The sequence below is a fragment of the Lagenorhynchus albirostris genome, chromosome 7 (assembly GCF_949774975.1).
Source record: "Lagenorhynchus albirostris chromosome 7, mLagAlb1.1, whole genome shotgun sequence".
NCBI classification, from domain to species: domain Eukaryota; kingdom Metazoa; phylum Chordata; class Mammalia; order Artiodactyla; family Delphinidae; genus Lagenorhynchus; species Lagenorhynchus albirostris.
The window spans coordinates 80864376-80883913 of NC_083101.1; the positions used below are offsets into that span (position 1 = coordinate 80864376).

At 41.6% G+C, this 19538-nt stretch overlaps 1 protein-coding gene across 2 annotated transcripts in view; it reads left to right on the plus strand.

The window, feature by feature from the left end:
• Positions 1-8798: 8798 nt before the first annotated feature.
• Positions 8799-19538, plus strand: part of UBAP1 (ubiquitin associated protein 1) — a 55762-nt gene continuing 45022 nt past the window's right edge. The window contains exon 1 of one of the 2 annotated variants that reach the window (XM_060155252.1): positions 8799-8937. The gene's annotated coding sequence lies outside the window, so the exon portion shown is untranslated. Of the gene's footprint in view, positions 8938-9134; positions 9464-19538 lie in introns of those variants that run through there. The other variant, XM_060155253.1, reaches the window with a different exon arrangement.

Below are 19538 nucleotides of genomic sequence, written 5' to 3' on the forward strand. Positions count from 1 at the left end.
TTATTTTTGGCTGCATTGCTGGGCACGGACTTTCTCTAGTTGTGGCGAGCAGGGGCTACTCTTCATTGCGGTGCACGGGCTTCTCATTGTGGTGGCTTCTCTTGTTGTGGAGCATGGGCTCTAGGCACGCGACCTTCAGTAGTTGTGGCACACGGGCTCAGTAGTTGTGGCTCGCGGGCTCTAGAGCGCAGGCTCAGTAGTTGTGGCACATGGGCTTAGTTGCTTCGTGGCATGTGGGATCTTCACGGACCAGGGCTCGAACCCGTGTCCCCTGCAGTGGCAGGCAGATTCTTAACTGCTGCGCCACCAGGGAAGTCCCTATCTATGCATTTTAATATCTGTCTATATGTACTTTTAATTTTTCAAAAATGAATACAATATGCATTGTTCTGCAATTTGCTTTTTTATTCCACAATATATTGTGATAGTCACTGCCAAATTGCTCTACAAAAATTTTTCACCAATTTATACTGTCATCAGGAGTGTGTATACTCACCATCGTTAATCATCAGGGCAATGCAAATCAAATCCACAGTGAAATATCACCTCACACATGTCAGAATGGCTATCATCAAAAAGAACACAAATGGGACTTCCCTGGTGGTGCAGTGGTTAAGACTCTGTGCTCCCAATGCAAGGGGCCCAGGTTCGATTCCTGGTCACGGAACTAGATCCCACATGCATGCCTCAACTAAGAGTTCTAGTGCCACAACTAAGGACCCCACGGGCTAAAACTGAGGAGCTGGCAAGCCGCAACTAAAGAGCCCGCCTGCTGCAACTAAGACCCAGTGCAACTAATTAATATTTTTTTAAAAAGAACACAAATAGGGCTTCCCTGGTGGCGCAGTGGTTGAGAGTCCACCTGCCGATGCAGGAGACACGGGTTCGTGCCCCAGTCCGGGAAAATCCCACATGCCGCGGAGTGGCTGGCCCCGTGAGCCATGGCCGCTGAGCCTGCACGTCCGGAGCCTGTGCTCCACAACGGGAGAGGCCACAACAGTGAGAGGCCTGCATACAGAAACAAACAAACAAACAAAAAGAACACAAATAAATGTTTGTGAGGATGTAGAGAACACTTGTACTCTGTTGGTGGGACTGTAAATTGGTGCAGCCACTATGGAAAACAGCATGGAGGTTTTTCAAAAAACTAAAAATGGAACTATTATATGACCCAGTAATTCCACTCTTGGGTATATATCAGAAAAAAATGAAAACACTAATTTGAAAAGATACATGCACCCCAATGTTCGTGGCAACACTATTTCCAATTAGTAAATTGTCATGAAAACAACCTAAGTGTCCATCAGCAGATGAAAGGTTAAAGAAGATGTGGTATATATACACAATGGAATGCTACTCAGCCATAAAAAAGAACGAAATTTTGCCATTTGCAGCGACATTGATGGACTTGGAGGACCTAATGCTAAGTGAAATAAGTCAAACAGAGAAAGATAAATACTTTATGATATCATTTACATATGGAATCTAAAATATACAGTGAATATAACATAAAAGAAGCAGACACGGATATAGAGAAAAAACAGTGGTTACCAGTGGAGAATGGGGGAGGGGCAACATAGGGGTGAGGCAGTGGGAAGTACAAACTACTTGATGTAAGACAGGCTGAAGGATGTACTGTACAACACATGGAATATAGCCAATATTTTGTAATAATTGTAAATGGAAAGTAACCTTTAGAAACTGTATAAAAATTTTTTTAAAGATACAAAAAAAAGTGTATAAGAATGCTTATTTCTCCATCCATGCCAGCTTTGGATGTAATTAATCCTTTTAGCTCTTGCCAATCTGTTAGGTGAAACATGGGGCCTTGTTTCATTTTAAAAATGACCAGTGATACAGAAACAGAGTTATAGACATGGAGAACAAACAAATGGTTGCTAGAGGGGAGGAGAGTAGGGGGAGGAAATAAGCAGGTGAGGGAGATTAAGAGGTACAAACTTCCAGCTGCAAAATAAATGAGTTATGGGGTTGAAATATACAGTGTGGCAAATACAGTCAACGACTATGTAATATCTTTGTAAGATAACATATTGTAACTAGACTTACTGTGGTGATCATTTTGAAATGTATAGAAATGCCAAACAACTATGTTGTGTAACAGGAACTAACATAGTGTTGTAAGTCAAATATTTCAAAAACAAACAAACTCATAGAAAAAGAGATTTGTGGCTACCATAGATAAGGGTGTGGGAAGGGGGAATTGGATGAAGGCGGTCAAAAGGTACAAACTTCCAGGTAGAACGTAAATAAGTACTAGGATGTAATGTACAACATGATGAATATAATGAACACTGCTGTATGTTGTATGTGAAAGTTGTGTAGAGTAAGTTCTAAGAGCTTCATCACACACACAAAATTTTTTTTCTATTTCTTTAATTTTATATCTATATGAAGTGATGGATGTTCACTAAACTTATGATAATCAGTTCATTATATATGTAAGTCAAATCATTATGCTGTACACCTTAAACTTACACAGCGCTGTATGTCGACTATAGCTCAGTAAAACTGGGGGAAATAAAGCATGCAGTAGAGCTAGATTTGGCCCATGACCATAGTTTGTCAACCAGTGAAGAGCTGAAAACTTTTAATGAACAGATAAATGGGACTTTCCTGGTGGTGCAGCGGTTAAGAATCCACCTGCCAGTGCAGGGGACACGGGTTCCAACCCTGGTCCGTGAAGATCCCACATGCCACGGAGCAACTAAGCCCGTGCACCACAACTACTGAGCCTGAGCTCTAGAGCCCGCGAGTCACAACTACTGAGCCCACGTGCCACAAATACTGAAGCCTGCGCACCTAGATCCTGTGCTCCACAACAAGAGAAGCCACGACAATGAGAAGCCCGCGCACCGCAAGGAAGAGTAGCCCCTGCTCACTGCAACTAGAGAAAGCCTGTGCGCAGCAACGAAGACCCAACACAGCCAAAACTAATAAATAAGTAAATTAATTAATTTTAAAAACAGATAAATGGCATATAACCTATTTCAAACTAAAAAAAAATCAGTGATATGGGCCATCTTTTCATATGTTCACTAGCTATTTGTGTTTCTTCTTTAGTGATTGCCTCTTAACAAGTTACACCCATATTTTTCTATTGAATCATTCTATTTTTCTTACTGATTTGTAGGGACTCTTTGTATGTGGGGAAAATTAACCCTTTTCCTATTATATAGGTCACAGATATTTTCTGCCAGTTTATCTTTTCACTTTGTGTAGGGGGTCTTTTGCCATTATCAAATCTGTCAATCATCTCCTTTATGCGTTCTGAATTTGACGTCATGATTAGAAAAGTTCTTCCCAATGCATGATTCAAAAAATATTTTTCTATATTCTCTTCTAATATTTTAGAATGTGTGTGTGTGTATGTGTGTTTATATTTTCATCCTTTTGGAATTTGAAATCATCTTTATCCATTCATGGTCATCAGGATAATTGCATCTTCATATGATGGTCATCACATAGGTCTTACAATCAGAAGGAACTCCAGAGGTCACCCAGAGTCCTTGAGCTTCTGGGGAAGGGCAGAGGGTTTCAACCTGACCTTCAAGATTGTAAGGACTCATCCAGACTTTTCTCTTGAATTTCCCAGGAGGAAAGATGTCAGTAATTTTATTTACAGCTTTAGAATTGTTAAACCCAAGCCAAGCCTTGTCCCCCTTGTCTCTCCAGCCTTATCTCCCTCTGCTCTTCTACATATACCCTTTGCTCTACTTATTAAATCTGGATTTCCTGGAACTTTCCTGCATCCATGCCTTTGCTCAAACTGCTTTGTTCTCATTGATTTGGGAACCCTTTGTTCTACCTGTCTGTTAAGGCCTAACTTAACTGCTTCAGCTCTCCATGAAGTCTTCTTTGATTTCTCAAGTCTGCCTGAATTCTCTCTCTTCTCTACCCCTCAGGCAGGAAAAGTGCTACCTAGGAAACTCAGGTTATTTTCTGCCAGGTACCATCATTATCTGTACACCTGTCTGATTTCCTTACTTAACCTTCTTTGGAGCATCTTTATAGACTCATGGTGCCTGGCATATAGTAGGATTTAGTCCATGTTGGATGGCTAAATGAATGAAAGATTCTAGGGCTGCTTGTATGTGTTTCCTGTGCCTGCTTTTAAGTACCCCAAAGCCTAGTGTATGAAGGGAGGGAGAAAAAAGAGGAAAAGTGGGAGAAGCACAAACTGGTGCTCCTTGCCTGGAGAGCTGCTTCTAGGCCGGCAGGTATGCTGGCACTGGGAGGGAAAGACACAGGGCAGGGAAAGTAGAGGACTGGCACCCTGTTCACCATCTTCTGGCCCCAGGTGAGCCAGCACTGGGATTCATGTGTGGAAACTGACAAGTATGAGTCATTCCTAGGAAGATGAAGAACTATTTGTTTTTCTAGGAAATATCCTCACTTCCTTTCCATTTCTCTTTTTAAAAATATTTTTAAAAAATTAAAAATGTTGAAGTATAGTTGATTTACAATGTTGTGTTAATTTCTTCTGTACAGACAAGTGATTCAGTTATACATATATATACATTCTTTTTTGGGTAATATTCTTTTCCATTATGGTTTATCATAGTATAGTGAATATAGTTCTCTGTGCCTTTCCATTTCCTAAGGATGAGTTGTCTCCATGGGGGTTGGAGGGACGTGGCAGGCTGCCCCAGTAGTAGGTGGTCAGCAACTTGGTCCCCACTTAAAGCAAGAAGGCAGAGAAGGAAAAATTACTAGATCAGGAGACCTAGGCTTATGAGGAACCTCAGGAAGTCCCTGCCTGATGGGGGAGGTTTGTCTCTGGCCTCAGGGAGTCCTACTCTGAGAGGAGGCACGGGCCCAGTCTTCCAAAGAGTTTTCCTTCCTAATCCTCCCTGGCACCACAGTTCCTGATTCCTTTTCTACTTCTCTGGCCACCACTTTTCCATCTCTCTGCTTTATCTTCCCATGCTGTATTTGTCAGTGTTCCAAAGGGTTGTATCCCCAGAAATTTGAATTAATCTGATTTTCCATTCTTGTAGCCATACCTGCAAAAATTTGACTCAGGTCAAAAACTTTAAAGTCATCCTTGAGTCTTCTCATTTTCTCACACTGTGCATCTAATCTGTGAGCAAATTCTTACAGCTTTATCTTCAAAACCTACCCAGAACCCAACCATTTCTTATCACCTTCACTACTACTACTTCTCAGTCTACAGCACTATCATTTCCTGTCTGGATTACTGCAATAACCTCCTAATGGTCTTTCTTCTTCTGCCCTTGCCCTTCTTTAGCTATGCTCAGTGTAGTCACTACAGTGATCCTGCTAAAAATTTAGATCATTTTCCTTCTCTGCCAAAACTCTCACTTAGAGTAAAAGTCAAAGTCCTTAAAATGATCTACAAAACCCTGTATGATTTAGCCCCCTGTTACCTCTGGGCTTTCACCTGCCTTATTCTCTTCATTGCTCACTCACTCCATGCCAGCCATACCTGGCTGCTTACTGATCCGAGAACATAGAAGGTGAGCTTTCATCTCAGGGTGTTTGTACTTTCTGTTCCCTTGTCCTGGCATTTTGTTCTCCTAGGTGTCTGCATGACTCATGTCCTCACTTCCTTCCAGTCTTTTCTCAGATGTCATCTTTCCCTGGCCATCCTTTATAAATTTCAACCCTGGATACTTTCTATTTCCTTTCCTTGCTTTATTCTTCTTTGTAAAACCTGTCACCACTATTATTATTTTCCTCTAGAAGGTAAGATTTGTGAGAGCAGGTTTTTTTTTGGGGGGGTATTTTTATATACTGTTGTATCCCTAGTGCATAGAACAGTGTCTGGTATACTGCAGGCACTCGATTAGTACTTGCTGGATAAATGAATGACAAATTTATTTGTTCAAGGAGTACCACTATGTTATACCTGTGTACTCCTTATCTCTTTCCTGATTTCCAAGCTCACATTTCCTCCTGAGCATCTCTGCAGAAAATCTGCCATCATCTTAATCTCAGTTTGGCCAGCTAGACTCATTATTATCTCCCCTAGTGCTTCAGTAAACCTTAGGCCTTATTTCTGTTAATAAGACACCTCCAAAACTTGGCTCTTTCTTCTTTGTGATTTCTCCCTCCATATAGCAGGTCTCTAAATCTTGTTGAGTCCATTTCCTAAGTCTTGCTCCAGCTTATCTCCTAGTCTCCATTCCCACTGTCTATGCTTTAGTTCAGGTGTAAGTCTTTTACTCAGTGTAGAAGTCTACAAGGTAGTCTCCAATCCATTTTATTCACTGCTACCATTTTAATTCTCCTGATGAAGAGATTTGCTCAGATACTGCTCTCTCCACAAACCTTCTGTGGCTGCCCATTATCTGTTGAATTAAGTAGGAAAGCAGTCCAAAAGTGATGATTTGCTATTCTCTGTTCAGTTTATTTTTTTAACATGTATTTTAAAAAATGTTTTATTTATTTACTTACTTATGGCTACATTTGGTCTTCATTGCTGCGTGTGGGCTTTCTCTAGTTGCAGGAGCGGGGGCTACTCTTTGTTGTGGTGCGCGGGCTTCTCATTGCGGTGGCTTCTCTTGTTGAGGAGCATGGGCTCTAGGCGCGTGGCCTTTAGTAGTTGTGGTGCATGGGCTTCAGTAGTTGTGGCTCATGGGCTCTAGAGCGCAGGCTCAGTAGTTGCAGCGCACAGGCTTAGTTGCTCCGGGGCATGTGGGATCTTCCTGGACCAGGGCTCAAATCCGTGTCCCCTGCATTGGCAGGCAGATTCTTAACCACTGTGCCACCAGGGAAGCCCGGCAGACACATTTGTAACCACTGTGCCACCAGGTAAGTCCCTTAATATGTATTTTTATTTATTTATTTATTTTGGCTGTGCTGGGTCTTAGTTGCAGCACGTGGGATCTTCCTTGTGGCATGTGGGATTTTTGTTTGTTTGTTTGTTTGTTTGTTTTGCGGTACGTGGGCCTCTCACTGTTGTGGCGTCTCCCGTTTTGTGGAGCACAGGCTCCGGACGTGCAGGCTCAGCGGCCACGGTTCACGGGCCCAGCCGCTCCGCGGCATGTGAGATCCTCCCAGACTGGGGCACGAACCCGTGTCCCTGCATCGGCAGGCGGACTCTCAACCACTGCACCACCAGGGAAGCCCGGAATTTTTTTTTTAGTTGCGGCGTGCGGGCTCATAGTTGCGGCATGCAAACTCTTAGTTGCAGCATGCACGTGGGATCTAGTTCCCCGACCAGGGATTGAACTCTGGACACCTGCACAGGGAGCACAGAGTGTTACCCACTGGATCACCAGGGAAGTCCCTCTCTGTTCATTTTAACTGCCCCCTTCTGGAATGCCCACTTTCTCTCATTGTGGATTAAAACTGCTGCACTCTTCAAAATACAATTAATCTTCTCTGGAGTTCTGGAGAGAAAACAGGGCTAGAGAATTAGACACCAGAGTGTACACATTCTTTACTACAGTACCAAGAAAGTATAGAGATGTAAATCTCTCCTAATCCTTTAGCCAAAGGTCAATTTTTCCAGAGCAACTGATGTCATCATCACCCTGACTTTTTCTAGAGTTACTGTTTATGCTTCTATTTTTCCCACCAGTTAGGAACTTTTGGGAACAATGACTCATCTCATTCAGTTATGAACCTCAATGCACTTGATTCTAGGAGACATCCAATAAGTACAGAAGGCAGTAAAGGTCTGGGATTGGATTACCTGGTTTAAACCCGTTGAATGTCAGAAGTGGAGGGAGATTTAGAGGTCACCTTTCAACCTATTCATTGTGTTGCTGAAATTCGGCCTCTGTTCACTGGTGCCTAATAGAAACATGGAGACAGTTTTGGGTGAAGTAGGAAAGAACAGCTTTATTGCTTTGCCAGGCAAAGGGGGTCACAGTGGGCTAATGCCCTCAAGACTGTGTGTCCCGCCCTGGAGGAGGTAGTGAGGAGTCTTACAGTGTTCAAGGAGCAGGGAGTGGTCAGCTCGTGGACATTCTTCTGATTGGTTGGTGATGAGGTAATCAGGAGTGCATCATCAACCTTCTGGTTTCAACTGGTCTGGGGTCTACATGCTTGTGGGCAGCCTACAGTTAACTTCTTCCACCTGGTGGGGGCAGGGGTTCAGTATCTGCAAAACAGCTCAAAGGACATAGCTCAGAATATTATCTATAGTCCTTCAGGAAGAACTAAAGGTCCTTGACTTTGTTTAATGGCTAAAGTATTATTATTGTGTCTTGCTTGACTGTTTTTCTTTTTTTCTGCATTTTTTTCAGTTTTCTGATTAAATTTATTCTTCAACTAAATTTTTTTTACAGACAATAGGCAGGCAGAGGACATGGGTGGGGGTCTGTTCTGGTAAGGCCTCATAGGGTCGTGCTCCCTTACAATTTGTAAATGGGGAAAGTGAGGCCCAGAAAGGATAGGACTTTGTACCAAGTCAATGACCCAGGAGGACCAGAAGCCAGACATCCTGATTTCCAAGTGGGTCTGCTTGGTAAGCCTTTGTGCTTCCCTTCGAGATTCAAGTCTCTCGGACTCCCACCTGGGCCCCTTCTCCAACCCTTACGCATTACCCTCTCAGTGACCCCCACCTTTCCTCCCTCCCCTTGGGTGTGCCGGGTTCACTGGTTCCAACAGCGACGCTCTCAAACCTAGCAATGTTCAGCCCTTGTGGAGATTAGTCACGTCACCGTTGACTCCTCCCATTGGCTCGAGGGATGGAGCGCGGCGCTATGACGTCAGACGCCCAAAGGGGAGGAGCGGTGAGGGGAAGGAGGAGGGAAGTGGGGCTTCAACATGGCGGCTGTGGCAGTGGCGGTGGCTACGGTGACGGCCTGGCCTGGGGAGAGCAGAGTTGGAGGTGGTGGTCTTCGCTCTCCCTAGGGGCCGTCAGGAGCTCAGCGGGGACCGAGCCTGGGAGGCCGGTCGGCGGCAGCACCTTTCGGCTTCTGGGACAGCGGCGCCGGCGTTCAGGTGAGGGGGCCTCCCGCTGGGGGAGGGGGAGAGGGGCGGAGTTGGGGGAGGGAGCAGGTACCGGGAGACGGATGGGGGAGGGATAGGGAGGAAGCTGGAGGCTGAGTGGAATGAGAGGAGCGGCAGCTCAGGGGGTGTGAAGGCGAAGGGGCCAGAGACGGGTGACTTGGAGAGGATTCTGGGAGAAGGGTCGGAGTGAGGGGACCAGAGTTGAAGGGGCGGAGGGCAGATGGGACGCGGGAAAATAAATGAGTTCGGATTAAGGGGACTAATACTCTACTGGAAAATAGGCGCAGTAGACATCTATGTGGCTGGAGCGAGAGCTCGGTGGGAATTAGAGGATGTTGGGGAGAGGGACCCAGGTTTTAGTAAAGGTTAGTGATGGGGACGACTTGAGGGTGAGCTTGGGACGTGAGATACAGATTTAGTTTTCCCTGAGGCGATGAGGTTAGGGGGAAAGGGAGGAGACCAGATCCGGGGCGAGTGATCTTTGGGGATATATTTGGCCTTGCCTGGTCTTCTCCAGGTATGTTAATCTTGCTTCTTTTGTTTGTTTCTTGGGTGGAGACTTATCTGTACAGTCCCCCTGGGCTTCATAAACAGCCCCTAATCTTTCTTGTGGATCATTAAGTTATAGTTCATTTATTTGATCTCTGTCAGCGATCTCTGACCTTTGTGTTGTCGCCACATTTTTGTTTACAGACAGTTTCTTAAAAGTGTGGCTAGGCATAAAAATACATTTTATATTAAACTGAAATAAAATTTTGAGAGTTTTTAGACACCACGGAGTGTTGCAAAACCAGATTTGGTAATTTAGTTATCTATTAAATAGCTTCTGTTCTAACTCACCTTACTAGGGCTTCTTTCTTTCCTCAGTTCTAATTATTAGAATTTGAGAATTTGGATAGATATGATGGATGTTTCTCTTTAGAATTTTGTCAGATTTGATGATGTGAAAAACGGGGCACTTAGTCTTTAGTGATAGACAGCTCTTTCTAGTTAATGTCCCAAACTAGTTAAACTGAAAGTTTCTGTATTATTTTGTAGCAAAGAATGTAAAATGTCTGAAGTCTAAAAGAATTACATTGTCTGCATTAACCTACTTTTTAAAGTGGGATTTTATAAATTAAATTTTTGTTTCTAATCCATCCTATTCATTCTTTGTTACTTATTTATTCAACGTTTATTGACTGCCAAATGTGTGTTGCATTAATAAGTCATTATAATTATGGAAATGGCAAAATTAATATTTCTCTAGTGAGAATATAATTGCACAGCCTCATTGGAAGAAAAAGTGTTTTTTGGAAATGAAGACTAAGGAAGTCTTATAAAATTATGTAAATATAAGAACTTACTGAATTTTTCTGTTGTTTAGTATTTGACTCATTATTTCATCATGACATACTTTATGTATATCTGAAAGATTTTATTTTTCTTTTTAATTTTGAAGAAGACAGTAACAGTATCCTAATATGATAATATTAGGTCTGTGGACAATTCTCATCAGTAGTTTTTAGTTCCCATTTCTCTGACTGGCAAACATCACTTTATCTTGGGTGACTTTTCTTTGATATCTTGACTGTGGTAAGGTATTTAAAATGAGGATTCCTGAAGTTTAATTCAGTGACTAAAATTCTCTGAATTTTTTCAGCATTATAAATGTATCTTCATTACCTCAGAGTGTAGTCAGTATTATACATTTTTCCTGTTATTTAATTATATTGTTGAATGTTTTGAGGTTTTTTTATATGTAGATTATTTTAAGTGTAAACATTTTCCCCACAGAGCAACCAAAACCAAAACCAGACCATCAGTTTATCATTAACCAAGTAATTTTCTTCAGACAGTCTTTCTCAAGAAATGCAAAAGGTAACATACAGTACCTTAAATTAGGTATTAAATAAGCTTCTTCTTGGAGTCAAGAAAACCTTGAGTTGAAGCTTAGAAATAACTGGATTTAGGTTCCCACATAGCATGGGAATCCTTGCATCTGTATCACGAAGATAAGTGAAAATCTATCCTCTTTTCCAGAATCTAATTCGTTATAGGAAAGAGCCTTTCAGTCAGAGAAAGATGTAAGCGGGGTGTTGCTCTTCTAACCTGTAGCACACAATTTCTTGTAATATTGGAAAATAATTTGAATGTAAGAATAATATTTTCCTATGAATTGAGAATTATAATTTCAGATTTAAAAAATTTTAGGTGAGGGCAGCTAGATTTACAAAGGGATATGTGCTAAAATTGGGTCTATATTAATGAGCTAGGCATTGTTAAACACTTTACATAATCTCACTTAATCCTTACAATTCGTTTAGGTAAGCAGGCCGTGAGAGGCGTGGTTTTTAGGTGTTGAGGAAACTGAGGATTAGTAAAGTTGAGTAACATAACCAAGGTTACTAAATTTGTCCAATTTCAGTGCCTTTACTGCATCTGTTACATCATTTTGCCCCACTTAGATGGTCACAGGGCCATTTAATTCCTATCAAGTAAATTTAAAGTATAAGCATGAGTTTTAAAGTAATACCATTTTAAACTACTTGTTCTCACTGAAATAGTAGTGTAACTGGAATGATAAATAGTTCATTACAATTTTAGTCACTTAATATATCATCGGTATTCTAGGAGGAAGTAAATACCTGAATATTTTGTACTTTACAAAATAAACTGGATAAACTGGATAAGGGACTGAAAGTTTTTATACTTGTATTGCTGAGTCAGGTTGGACCTGCTTCAGCAAGGGCCAAAATTTGTATTTGGCAGTAATCCTCATGTGTTCTCAGAATTTTGGGTTGGTCATTGTCAGTTGCTTAATGCTTACCAAATACTTCCAGGGTTTGAGTCACTGAATTGGCTCATGGTAATTGTGAATCTTGTGGTTTACTGAGTCAAGAGCCAGCAGTGTGTGTGTTTTGGTTGTTTCATTTCCTCCCCAACACTTAATATTGTCAGAGTTTAAAATTTTTTTCTTATCTCTTGGGTTTGAAATAGGATCTACTGTGTTTTTATTACCATTTCCCAAAGTTGAGCATCCTTTTTGTATGTTCCTTGGCCATTTGTGCTTCTGTGATGTGTATATTCAAGTTCTCTGCCTATTTTTGAGTTTTCTTTTTTTCTTACTGATTTTTAAGAGTTCTTTATTTATTTTGTATACTAATTATTTGTTAGTTGATGGTTTGCAAATATCCTCTCCCAATTTGTGACTTGTCTTATCTCTTCATAGTCTTTTGATGAGAAAAGTTCATAATTTTAATGAACTGAACTTTTCATATTTAGGAAATCCTCTTCTACTAGGCATGCTGTTTTAATAAATAAGAGTATACGTGTCTGTCACGTGGCATCTCATGTGACATTTAGTACCAATATTTGCTTGATTAGAAAGGCCAGCTTCTCAAGAGTTGTGTTTGTATTGTCTTTGGAGTTACAGGGCCAGACTTTTTTAAAAAAATAAGTTTATTTATTTAGTTAGTTTTGGCTGCATTGGGTCTTCGTTGCTGCGCATAGTTGCGATGAGCGGGGACTACTCTTTGTTGTGGGTGTGTGGGCTTCTCATTGTGGTTGCTTCTCTTGTTGCAGAGCACGGGCCTTAGGCTCGTGGACTCAGTAGTTGTGGTGCACGGGCCTAGTTACTCTGCAGCACGTGGGATCTTCCCAGACCAGGGATCGAACCTGTGTCCCCTGAATTGGCAGGCGGATTCTTAACCACTGCGCTGCCAGGGAAGTCCTGGGCCAGAGGGTTTTAAAAGCAACTTGAGTTGTGCCTTATACACAGGTTACATATATTTCCCCCAACTGGGAAACTAATAGATTTGTGAATGATGTATGCATTTTACAAAATGTTAATAATGTGGTATGACGGTGAGAGAGTTTTCTTGTGCGCACAATTCATGAGTCACTCATTCTGAGCAGTTAGGATTTCTACTAAAATATGTTCAGAAAGATTTTTTGATATCTAGTCCTGTCTAGTGTGGGCTTTATCAAGAATAATTGTGGGTCTTCCCTGGTGGTGCAGTGGCTGGGTGTCCGCCTGCCGATGCAGTGGACACGGGTTTGTGCCCCGGTCCGGGAGGATCCCGCATGCCGCGGAGCGGCTGGGCTCCTGAGCCATGGCTGTTGGGCCTGCGCATCCGGAGCCTGTGCTCCGCAATGGGAGAGGCCGCAACAGTGAGAGGCCCACGTACTGCAAAAAAAAAAGAAGAATAAAGAATAATTGTGGTTTGTGAGAGAGCTGACGTGGAAACATTTTGGAAGAGTTTTTTTGTTTTTATTTTCAAGTAATACAATATTATATAATTAGGATAAAATTAGGTGGAATGTAATTACATTAAGTAAAAAGGAGAAATATGTAAATTTTCATAGTTAAACAACTTTGGACTTCCCTGGTGGTGCAGTGGTTAAGAATTCGCCTGCCAATGCAGGGGCCACAGGTTCAAGCCCTGGTCTGGGAAAATCTCACAGGCTGCAGAACAACTAAGCCTGTGAGCCACAACTACTGAGCCTGTGCTGTAGAGCCCGCGAGCCACAACTACTGAAGCCTGCGTGCCTAGAGCCCGTGCTCTGCAACAAGAGAAGCCACTGCGATGAGAAGCCCGTGCACCACAACAAAGAGTAGCCCCCTCTTGCCACAACTAGAGAAAGCCCGCACGCAGCAACGACGACCCAAAGCAGCCAAAAATAAATAAAATAATTAAAAAAAACCCCAGAACAAAACAAAACAAAACAACAACTTGTTCCTGTGTGTGGGGGGGTGTTTTTTGGGTTTTTTTGCTCGTATGTTTATGGTATTTAACTTAAATTAGATACATTTAAAAGAATGAAATACTCTTCTTAGTATTGGAGAAACTACATCTGTTTAAAGTTATGATGGGGAATTCCCTAGTGGTCCAGTGGTTAGGACTCCGAGCTTTCACTGCCAAGGGAGCAGGTTCAATCCCTGGTCAGGGAACTAAGATCCTGCAAACCACGTGGTGTGGCCAAAAAAAAAAAAAAATTATGATGAACATTGCAAACTGACTAGAACATATATGAGGGAGGATATAGTTTTTCTGTTTTGTTTTTTAAACTCCCTGCCCAGTTCTTTGGACTGTGTGGCTCCTATCCACCATTAAACCCTTATCTCTTAGGTTATTTTTATAAAAATCTTGAGCGATTTGATTTACTCTGTCATGTATTAAAGCCTCTAAAAACTTTTTTCTTTTTTTCATGAGAAGACTATGGAGTACTATGAACTTTGGGAACTGTTCTTCTAAGCAGTTGGATGTTCTGATCCTGGCAAAGATCATGTTGAAATATAAAACATCCACCAGACTTTAATTATACTGTAAATACTGTATAGTGATATACAGTACACCCTTGGTATTTGTGAAAGATATGTCCCTAAAGTTTTGAGAATCCTTGCATAAATACCATACTTTAGAATGTCTCTCATAGCTTATAGAAGAGTATAATGGAAAATTTTTAGTTACCATCAGATTTGATGGGTAAATAGAAGAGAACAACAAAGTTAGAGATTTTGATGCTAAACTCAGCCTTCAGCTACCTTTAATTCCCAATCTTTTGCTGTTTGTCACTGCTGGCTGGCCTATCCCCAGCCTCTTTTTTTTTTTTTTTTGCGGTACACGGGCCTCTCACCGCTGTGGCCTCTCCCGCCGCAAAGCACAGGCTCTGGACGTGCAGGCCCAGCGGCCACGGCCCACGGGCCCAGCCGCTCTGCGGCATGTGGGATCTTCCCGGACTGGGGCACGAACCCGTGTCCCCTGCATCGGCAGGCGGACTCCCAACCACTGCGCCACCAGGGAAGCCCCCCCAGCCTCTTTTAATAACCCTTTGGAGACTCAAGGTCAGACTGGCTTTGCTTGTCCTGTGCTGCATCTTATCATCATGGTCTTAGTCCTAGGCAGGGTTCATATCCTCATTTCTTCCTTCGTTAAGTAAGGATGGAATCCTCCTAATCCTGACATCTTCCTATAGTTTGTGAGTGTTAATATTTCCTTCTAGAGTTCAGTGGCAAAGGATATGGGCAGTAACTTCCCTATTTTCTCCTTCAGGCAGATTATACCTTATACCACACCATGTATGATAAATGACTCCTTTCTGTGGGTGGAATTCAAAGTCAAATGTCAGCTAGATTACAAATTATTATATGGAGTGGAATTTAGGGGTAGCTTGTGAATTCTCAAAAAATTTTCTTCCATCAAAGGTTACTCTATTTCCAAGTGATAATAACAATAGGAAATCAACCAGCCAACTTACCACAAATTTTGTTCTGAAATACTTTAAAATTACTGAGGGTCTTGAATTGTTTATATCCTGTCCCATCCATTTTCTGAAACTGGAAATTCTAGCTAGTTCTTATAATTTAATAGGGAATCTAACTTTATCCTTGTAGTAGATAGTTTTTACAATAATATTTCACTTACCTGGCTTATTCAGAGACCTCGGTGTTTCGTTTTTTTTTCTTTTCTGTACGCGGGCCTCTCACTGTTGTGGCCTCTCCCATTGTGGAGCACAGGCTCCGGATGCACAGGCTCAGCGGCCATGGCTCACGGGCCCAGCCGTTCCGCGGCACGTGGGATCCTCCCGGACCGGGGCACGAACCCGTGTCCCCTGCATTGGCAGGCAGACTCTCAACCACTGTGCCACCAGGGAAGCCCCCTCGGTGTTTTATATAAGCAGAATTTTAAGATAATGGAACGTTTCTTCTTTGAGAGCCCATGTTAAAATTATTGGTAGATTATTAAATGAGAATCTTTTATAACTATACCTTTTATAATGCAGTCAGTAATAATGTATGGCTTACTCCATAATAATGTAGGTCTTACTCCAAATGTCTCTAGGAAGCTATGCTTTTTGAGTTGTTGGGTCTCTTTAAAAAAAAATGTTTTTGGTCTGTATGTATTACTGGCAGTAAAATTTAATGAAAGAGTGTACATATTAGGGTAACTGAGGCTTATTTTATTTAGTATTGTAAGAAATTATATTTAGGCACAGTTCTAGTTTGAGACGTTCTTGATCTGTCCAACACGATAGCCACATAGTGCAGATATAAAACATTTTTATCATTATGGAAAGTTCTTTTGGACAGCACTGTTCTCGACAGATGCTTGTCAAATTTTATTGTGCGTGTAGATCATCTGGAGATTGTGGTAAAATGTAGATTCTGATTCAGTAGTTCTGGGTGGGCTTGCGATTGTGTATTTTTAATAAGCTCCCAGGTTATGTTGATGTCCCAAGGACCATACTTTGAATAGTAATTTAAAAAAATAATTTATTTTATTTTTGGGCTGCGTTGGGTCTTTGTTGCTGTGCGTGGGCTTTCTCTAGTTGCAGCAAATGGGGGCTACACTTTGCTGCGGGGCGTGGGGTTCTCATTGCGGTGGCTTCTCCTTGTTGTGGAGCACGGGCTCTAGGTGTGTGGACTTCAGTAGTTGCGGTGCACGGGATCAGTAGTTGTGGCTCGCCGGCTTAGTTGCTCCGTGGCATGTGGGATCTTCCCAGACCAGGGCTCGAATCCGTGTCCCCTGCATTGGCAGACAGATTCGTAACCACTGAGCCACCAGGGAAGTCCCTCAATAGTAAAGTTTTGAATTTACTTTAACGTGAGGTTGATTTGGGACCTTTTTATGAGATGTTTTCTAAATATATTATAAGCTTTTTAATTAACGTCTTTTGCCAGGAGAGATTATATTGTAATGGACAGAACTCTGGACAGTGAGTTGAAAGATCTAAAGTTCTAGTTCTGGTTTCCCATTTAAAACTAACCATCTCTTTCAGACTTGAACTTTTTAGTTTGTAGAATGGGGGTACCTGCTTACATCTCCTAGCATGTGAGGTTCATATAAGATGATGTATGTGATGGTCTTTTCAAAAGTACCTAAGACTTTAACATATAGTTTTAAAAATTATAAAGTTTTTAACATATACTTTGTTAGAAGCATAATACTTTTCCACTGTTAGCTAACATTCTTATTTTTCTAAAGCTAATATACTGCATTTTATCCAGGAATTCTCAGTAACTTTTATTTATTTTTTTATGCTTAATGTTTGTCTTTTTCCATTAGAATTAATTTTAATGAGGGATTTTGTCCTGTTATAGTTGCCACTTAGAGAAGTACCAAGCAATAATTGTAGGTACACCTTAAACAGATGTTGAGTGAATGAGGCATGAAGCCTGAGAAATTGCCTTTTGCTGTGACCAGGCAGGGATAGTTTTTCAAGTGAACAAAATTTGATTGGGAACCAGCAAGGGGGGAACAAAAAAGTAATTATTTAGGGACTTCTCTGCTGGTGCAGTGGTTAAGAATCCACCTGCAATACAGGGGACACAAGTTTGAGCCCTGGTCCAGGAAGATCCCACATGCTGTGGAGCAGCTAAGCCCATGTGCCACAGCTACTGAGCCTGCGCTCTAGAGCCCATAAGCCACAACTACTGAGCCTGCGTGCTACAACTACTGAGGCCCGTGCGCCTACAGTCCATGCTCCACAACAAAGACAAGCCACCACAGTGAGAAGCCTGTGCACCGCAGTGAGAAGCCCGAGCACCACAAGGAAGAGTAGCCCCCACTCGCCACAACTAGAGAAAGCCCATGCACAGCAACGAAGACCCAACGCAGCCAAAAATAAATAAATTTAAAAAAAGAAAAAAAAAAGAATTTTCCCTTTCACCCAAAATGTGCACACACACACACACAAAATTAAAAAAAAAAAGTAATTATTTAGCTAGTTTTTCAATTGGGGGAAAAGAATAAAAGCCAGATAACATCTCTCTTCACTGTAGAATTCTATTTGCATATTCCTGTGTTTTCTTTCTTTTTATTATTTTTTGGCTGCGTTGGGTCTTCTTTGCTGCACGTGGGCTTTCTCTAGTTGCAGCGAGCAGGGGCTACTCTTCATTGCAGTTTGCAGGCTTCTCATTGCGGTGGCTTCTCGTTGCGGAGCAGGGGCTCTAGGTGTGCGGGCTTCAGTAGTTGCAGCATGCGGGCTCAGTAGTTGTAGCTCGCGGGCTCTAGAGTGCAGGCTCAGTAGTTGTGGTACACAGGCCTAGTTGCTCCGTGGCATGTGGGATCTTCCCGGACCAGGGATCGAACCCGTGTCCCCTGCATTGGCAGGTGGATTCTTAACCACTTACTACCCAGGAAGTCCCAACCTTTTTTTAATTTTTATTTTTAATCTTTAACCTTTATAGAGGGTTTCCTATTTGATCTTCAGGGAATCACTTTTAAGTCAATGTAAAAAATGAATGGGTTTCTTATTATGGGTGACAGTCTCTTGGTACCAGCTTTCTTTATTCTTTAGAGTATGTACAAGCCATTGAAGTGGGGAAATACTCTTACTAAAATAAGATTTGGTTTAGGAAGGTGAGGAGGTCCCAGTAGACAGTGGTAACTGTTGCTTGTGTTATCTTATTTTGTCCTTATAATAACCCTTTTGATTTACTTCATATTAACATTTCTTATATTATTAATCTTTGCTTTTACTTATAAGAAGTTTTGTTGAGTTTTGTTATTAGAGATATATTACAACCCGTTTTGATAGATACTTGTACAACAACTAAGATTTGTTGAAAGGTCTGCCATGTGCTTTTTGTTTTCCTTTATTAGAAATCATTTCATAATAAATATATGAAGTTATAAAATATAGAAGAAAATTCTTTTGTATATGTATTGTATGTACCTTTAGCTTTAGAAGTAGAGCTCTTTTCTTTCTTTCTTTTTTTTTGCTGTACGCGGGCCTCTCTCCCATTGCGGAGCACAGGCTCCGGATGCGCAGGCTCAGCGGCCATGGCTCACGGGCCCAGCCGCTCTGCGGCATGTGGGATCTTCCCGGACTGGGGCACGAACCCGTGTCCCCTGCATCTGCAGACGGACTCTCAACCACTGCGCCACCAGGGAAGCCCCTAGAAGTAGAGCTCTTAAGACAATTGCCAATAACCTTATTATGTTAATTGCTACGTTCGGTAATCTGAAGCAAATCTGTTAGTGGATAATTTTCAAAGGATGAGGAGCCTTTGTTGATTTTGTTTCCGAGACTCTAACCACACAGATATCTTTTCTATAACATTTCCTATCCTAATTTCCCATTTTCTAAAAGGCTTGTCTTTTATGCTTTTTCTTTTTTTGAACCCAGGCCGAATATTGGTCTTTGAACAGGGGGAGTAAATTCTATCATATTATGTTTATAAATCTATTTAGTTTTATTCTTATTCTACGTTTTCTGTTTACCCTCCCTTTTTCTTGCTTTTTAAAATCTTTTTCTTCCTTTTGATTAATTTTCTGTATTTGACTTCTTTGCTTTAGTTATTTGAAAGTTGCTCATCCTATTCCTTTTTTTATGTTGGTTGTTGTTAAAATTTTTATATGTAATTTTTAAATTTATTTATTTATTTGGCTGTTCCGGGTCTTAGTTGCTGCATGCAGAATCTTCGTTGTGGTGTATGGTATCTTTAGTTGTGTCATGCGAACTCTGAGTTGTGGCATGTGGGATCCAGTTCCCTGATCAGGGATCGAACCTGGGTCCCCTGCATTGGGAGCGTGGAGTATCAGCCACTGGACACCAGGGAAGTCCAATGTATGTAATTTTTATGCATAAAATCCATGTGTACTGTA